The sequence below is a fragment of the Prosopis cineraria genome, unplaced genomic scaffold, assembly GCF_029017545.1.
Source record: "Prosopis cineraria cultivar Desert tree isolate PC_DT_omini unplaced genomic scaffold, ASM2901754v1 PC8, whole genome shotgun sequence".
Lineage (NCBI taxonomy): Eukaryota > Viridiplantae > Streptophyta > Magnoliopsida > Fabales > Fabaceae > Prosopis > Prosopis cineraria.
In genome coordinates, this window is record NW_026555339.1 from 19,520,801 (window position 1) to 19,527,415 (window position 6,615).

Genomic DNA, 6,615 nt, shown 5'->3' on the forward strand with positions numbered 1-6,615 from the left:
TTTGACTTCTTGGTATGAAGTGATATATTGACTGCACCTTAAAGACACCAAAGCAAGCATTTTACAGCTTGCCACTGTAGCAATATAGGAGTAGATAAGAAGTGACTTAATTTACTAAGAGCAAAAGAAATATCAGGTCTTGTGTTAGCTAAATATTGCAGTGATCCAATAACTTTTCTATACTGAGAATCATAAATAAGTAGGGTATTATCAAATTTGAATAATGTCTGACTAGTAACCATTGGAGTGATACACAGAGAGATAGAACTCATTTTCAACTTGTCTGACAAATCTGTGATATATTTCCCTTGATTTAAATAAAACACACTCTGATCTCTTGTGATTTCTATACCAAGAAAATAGTGAATAGGTCCTAAATCTTTTAAAGAAAAGATCTTATTAAGTCAAGCAATAAACATATTCATGATTTTTGAATTACCACCTGTCACCGAAATGTCATCTAAATAGATCAAAATAATTAACACTTGATCTCTATTCTGAAAGTAGAACATGGAGGTGTTGCTTTTACTTTTTTTTGAATTGCCATGACAATAAAGTAGGATGAAGTTGTTTAAACTAAGCCTGATGGGCTTATTTTAAGCCATAAAGAGCTTTCATCAAGCAACAAATGAAGTTCAGTCTAATTGAATCAACAAAGCCTTGTAGCTGATGCATATACACTATCTTTATTAGAAACTCATTTAGAAATGTGTTACTCATGTCTAACTAATGAACATCCTAGTTTTTAGCAGCTGTTAGTGATAAAATAACACAAATAGTTGAAGGCTTGATAATTGGACTATAAGTTTCACCATAATCCACACCTGGTTTTATAAGTAGCCTTTAAACACAAGATGTGCTTTATAATGTTCAATAGTGTTGTTGATCCTAAGCTTTGTCTTAAAAACCCACCAACAACCAATGACATTAAATGATAGATGAGCCAGCATAAGATCCCATGTATGATTTTTAACAATGAGCTAGATACAATGCTTCTGTAATTGTGTGTGGTTCAACATGAAGACATATAGGATCTCAAGACACCATGCCAACAAAAGGAAGTTTGGCCTTAAAAATGCCACTCTTGGATTGTGTAACCATTGAGTGTGTATTAGTTAGGCCTATAATTACAGACTCAAATGCAACTAGATCAGTAATATCAACTGGGCCTGATAAAGCTAAGACCACTGCTGATAAAGTTGGAGTAAGCCTGGTCGAGACTACTATTGAGGTATTAAACGAACCAATTTCATTTTTTAAACTAAGCTCAAGACTGATAATACTATTGAATGTATAAAGCATGTTTTGTGGCTAAAGGCTACTTACAAGAACCAAGTATGGGAGATATAGAACCTAACTATGTTACTAAAATAGAGTCATCATGTGTTGAATAAAAAGGTGGCAATGACCCCAAAGATTGACTGTCACTAATTGATAAAGAGGACTAATTATGAGTTAGATAGGTAGAGCCTTTAAAAGGGAAGTCATTCTTATTAAAAACTACATGATGTGAGATGAATAATCTACCTAATGGACTAAGACACTTGTATCCTTTTTGAGTAGAACTAAGACCAATAAAGGTACACTTCTCACTTCGAAACTCAAGTTTGTGTTTATTATATGGCCTCAAATAAGGAAAACAAGCACAGCTAAACATTTTAAAAACCTCCATAATTAGGTTTAAAACGAAACAACACTTTAAATAGTGAAGAATTGTGTAGAACAGGTGTGGGTAATCTGTTGATAATATAAATTGCATTCATAAAAGCCTCCCACCAGTAATGAAGAGGCATAAAAGCTTGAGCTAACATGCTTAAATCTGTCTCTACAATATGCCTATGCTTACACTCCACACGCCCATTTTGCTCAAAAGTGAGTGGACAAGGATGTCTGTACTCCATAGCAGATTCAACAAGTAATAGAGTAAAACTACATAACTGTCCACCCTAATCACACTATAATACCTTGATTGTCTTTTGAAATTGATTTTCTACTAACTTCTTAAATTAAATGAAGGCAGACAGAGCCACACCTTTAAACCTTAAAGAGTCTAGCTAAGTGAATCGACTATGATCATCAATAAAGCTTACATAATATTTAAAATCTAACTGGATAGGTGCTAGACCCTATAAATCATTATATATAATATCTAATGGTGTATCAGCTCGTGATTCAGACACAAGAAATGGCTACTTATACATTTCACCATGCTAACAAGAATCACAAAAATAAAAACTTTCATTACTATTAATGGACGTATTACAATTCTTAAGAACTTCTTCAATTGCTTTACAAGAAGCATGACCTAGGTGTTTTTGCCAGGTTTCTAAAATAGCAAGTAAAGCTACAAATTTATTTATGTCAAGAGTCTAGAAAATCTATGGCTGTTTATCAATTTTGTAGAGTCCTTTACACCTATGCCCTCTAAGTAGCTCCTTTCCTGTTCTTAAGTCCCTAACAACACAGAAGTTAGAGAAAAATTGGATTAGTATCTCATTATTCAAAACTAACTCAAAGACACTAAGGGATTCTTCTTAATAATAGGCATAACTAAAACATCTTTCAACAATAAAGACTCATGATGTTCATAAGAAAGACGTCCAGAGACATGTCCAGTAATTTGTAAACTATCACCATTACCAACCAATAAGTTACCTGAAGTAGACTAATTACCCTTGACTGAAACATTACCATTTCCATATGTCACATGATTAGAAGCTCCACTATCCAAATACCAAGCTAGTTCTTATAAAATTTCTAAAGATGCATAATAGGCTATTGAAGAGAAGTCAATAAACATATGAGCAATCAAATCGATGATAACAGTCTAAGCCAGAATGACTTGGCTTAGTGCACACTTGATAGATAACAACTTTAGTGCTATTGTCATTGTTGTTACAATATGAGTAATTGCATCCTTGATTACTGATAAATCACATATATTGCATACTTTTCTTTTACATTTATGACTGTATTTTATTAGTTTAGACCCTTTTATACATGATTTTAGTATTGAATTTGATCATAGGCTCATATGCATTGAGTTTTGGCATAAGGGTATTTTGATCATTTTGCACATTTTATTAAAATTAATTGTTTTTAATTTGAAATTTCAATTCCTTGACACATTTTATTACTTGGACAATTTTTATTCTCATTTTTAGGATTTTTTTCATTAGATTAATTTAGTTTTGCTTATTTTGCATTTTTAAGCATTGGAGGGCTAATTTGTTAATTTGTTCAATTTTATTTTAAATTAGATTTTTGACTTTTCAAAGGGTAGGAAATGCAAAATTGGAACAGAAAAAAGGAAGAAAAGAGAAAGAAATAGAATGCAAACATGGGAGCTCTCATCTTTAGCCACTTGATGCACAATCCAGTTGGGGCATCAGAAACGCTCTCAGCAGGATGAGTTCAGCCATTCATTTTCACCACACATACCTTTTCTCACCTCTAGTTCAATTGCATAGAATCATCGCACATCTCTCTCTCAGTTCAATTCAGTCCAGATTCCTTTACCCATAAATTCCTCAAGAAGTCGTCCACAATAATTTCTTGTAGATCTCTTCCTCAGCCAGTAGCTATAAAGAGTGAGATGAGAGGCTAAATCTTCACGAATTTTCCAAGATGATAAAATTTTACTTAAGCTTCACATTCTTTTAGTTTTGATTTTGTTGTGGCTTGAATCTAATTCTATTTTCTAGCTTTGATTTTGAATTTAATTTAGTGATTCTGGTTAGATTGATTGAACTAATTTGATATCATTTTCCTTATGAGAATCAAATTGCTTTGGTTTACATTTTCTATTAAATTTGTGTATTTCAAGTGTTTGACTGTATGCTTAAATGGTTATTAATTGCTAAATTTGAGTTCCTCTTGAGTCTTGCTTGATATTTCTGATTTATTTAGCTTCCTTAGGTCTTAATAAGCAGTTGATTGTCTAAATTTAATTGTTCTAAGTGTTAGAGAAAGGTTTGGCAAGGCAAAATTTAGTGTGATTTGTTTTATCAAAGTTTGGCAATTGTTTAAAGGTTATGTGTCTTGGTTTAAGTCACATTTACCTAGTCCTAATGGTCATTAGGCTTTTAATTTTGTCAATTGAATCACATAGAGATCGAGCTCATAGAATTAAGGAGTCTATAATGGTGGAATGGATTCAAAACTTGGAGAGTTCACTCATTTGCTTATTTGAGTCAATTTTACATCCATCCATTTTCACTTGAATTTAGAAAACCAAAAATATTTTTCTTCTTAATTTTTTCAAAACAATAGTGACTTTAAGTTATGAAATGTTTTATGAATTGAATTTGGTTGTTTAAGCTTGCTCTTTTAGGATTTGAATGATCTAGGGTATACTCAACTACATTCTAGTTTCTTTCAGAAGCTTGATACAACAAGGCTTTTCAAGTGGCATCGTTGCCAGGGAGCAACATAACCAATCAATTTCATTTCATTCACCATTGTTTGATTTGCTTTTTTGTGATTTTTCATTGATTTTCGTTGGAATTTTCAGAGCTAAAATTAAGCTGAAGATTGTTGCTGTCTCACAAAATTTGTCTTGATTTTAAAATTGAATTGTGAACAATTGAAAAGGAGTTTGTGCTTGGGACTTGATTTGTTAGAAATCTACATATCTTAACTTTAATTTCACATTAAGAATGAAAATTTTAGACTCAGGAGCTGTTCTGTATATCTGTTGCAAGATAGCAAGGTTTTGGAATAGCTGTTAAAAAAATCCAGAATTTTTTGTCGAATTTAAGTATGCACATCTTTACTCTACTTGTCCAATTTGCTTGATTCTTCAGTCATTTCATTCATCATTGTGTTATATATGATTTGTATGTTTGGCTCATCCTTTGATTTTTCCCATAACTTGTGAAAAGAATAAAAAGTTCTAATAAGGTACTCTAGAAGTAGTCTTGAAATTCTAGATTTGTTCACTGAGTTTTTGGGAGAAATTGAGAGAGAATTTTGACCTGAAATTTTGAAGTATAATACTTTGTTATATTAGCTGTGTTAGGTAAAAATTTTGGAGGAATTTTAATTGGGATTCAGATTTTTTGCAGCTCACTAGCTCTAGACTGATATTTGTTGTCAGATTCAGAAAAGTGGACTAACTTTAAATGAGCATTTCTCACTCCCTACTCATCTGGATTGCATGATTTTTGTTTATGAATTTTATTTAGCATCTTAGATTCATTTTTTTAGTTTTTATTTTTTTACTAATTCCTTCATTTTCATTTTTTTAAAAAAAAATTTGCTGCTACTGTTTTGCTCTGCTCTGTCATATTTTCATATTTGTGTGATTTTTGTGTTTTTGACATTTAAGTGTTTTTGTTAGTTGTTTTGGTTAATCTTAGAGCATTGCATGTCCTATAACTCTTGTTTGAAAATTGAGAAAGAATTTCTTAACTTTAAGACTCAATACTTGGATATCATTAATTCTTCCTCCACTTGTTTCATTGATAAATCTTTTCTTTTAGAATGTATGCCAAACAATGATGCAACCAGTAGTAGACATGTGAATAATCATGAAGAAGAAATTCATGTTAAAAGAAGCATTAGGAAGATGGTTGCACCTAAAGATGCATTTAGACCATGTGGCTTAAATGTAAACTTGTAAGAAAATATTAACTATGAAATTCTCTAAATTCTTAAGAGAGTTTGTGTCACAATAAAGCCACCTACAACTAGTTTGGAGAATTTGATGTTGAAGGTTTTCTACTTCACTTTAGAAGATAAGGCAATTACTTGGTTTAGTACTTTGGCTACTAAGACAATCAATTCATAGGCTAAAATGAAGCATTGTTTCTTGGAAAAATATTTTCTAGCAACTAAATACTCTCAATTAAGGAAGCAAATATTGGGAATCCAACAATTCCCTTAAGAATCCTTTTATGAGTATTGGATGAGGTATCTTGAGCTTTTAGCAAGATGTCCATACCTTTCGGTTGACAAAGAGTTTCTCATTAAGTATTTTCATATTGGACTCTCAGTTCATGATAAGAGACTATAGATTCAGCTACTAATGGGTCTTTGCTTGATTTGCCTCCCGATGAAGCTTAGGAATTGGTGGAAAAGATTGCCAATAATAATCAACAATATAACACAAGGGAGAACAAAATAGGTGTGAATGGGGTCTATCAAGCTTCAATTCCTATTGCTCAATTAGACTTCCTCAAGATGTCTCTTGCCACCTCTAAACAACCTCAAGTGGCTTCAATGTCAAAAGCATTGATAGCTTTAAGTTGTGCCATTTTCCACTCAACCATGCACATTACTTCAAATTGCATGCATGCCTATGAGAGGGAAGATGTTACTACTGTTTATCAACAACAAAGGCCATACAATTACCCATAACAAGGAGGAAGAGGTAAATTTGAGCCTTATAGGAATACATATAACACTAGTTGGAGCAATCACCCTAATTTGAGTTATAGATCTAATCAAGAGGTTTCTACTTCAAGGAAAAATTAAATAGTTCCTATCCAAGACTCTTCCAATGATAACAAGCTTTTCTTACTTTTAGAGAAGATGAACAACAACATGACATAAATGAATTCAAGGTTGGAAACCCATGTCTTAAATGCTTATTCCAATTTGGTAAAGAACATA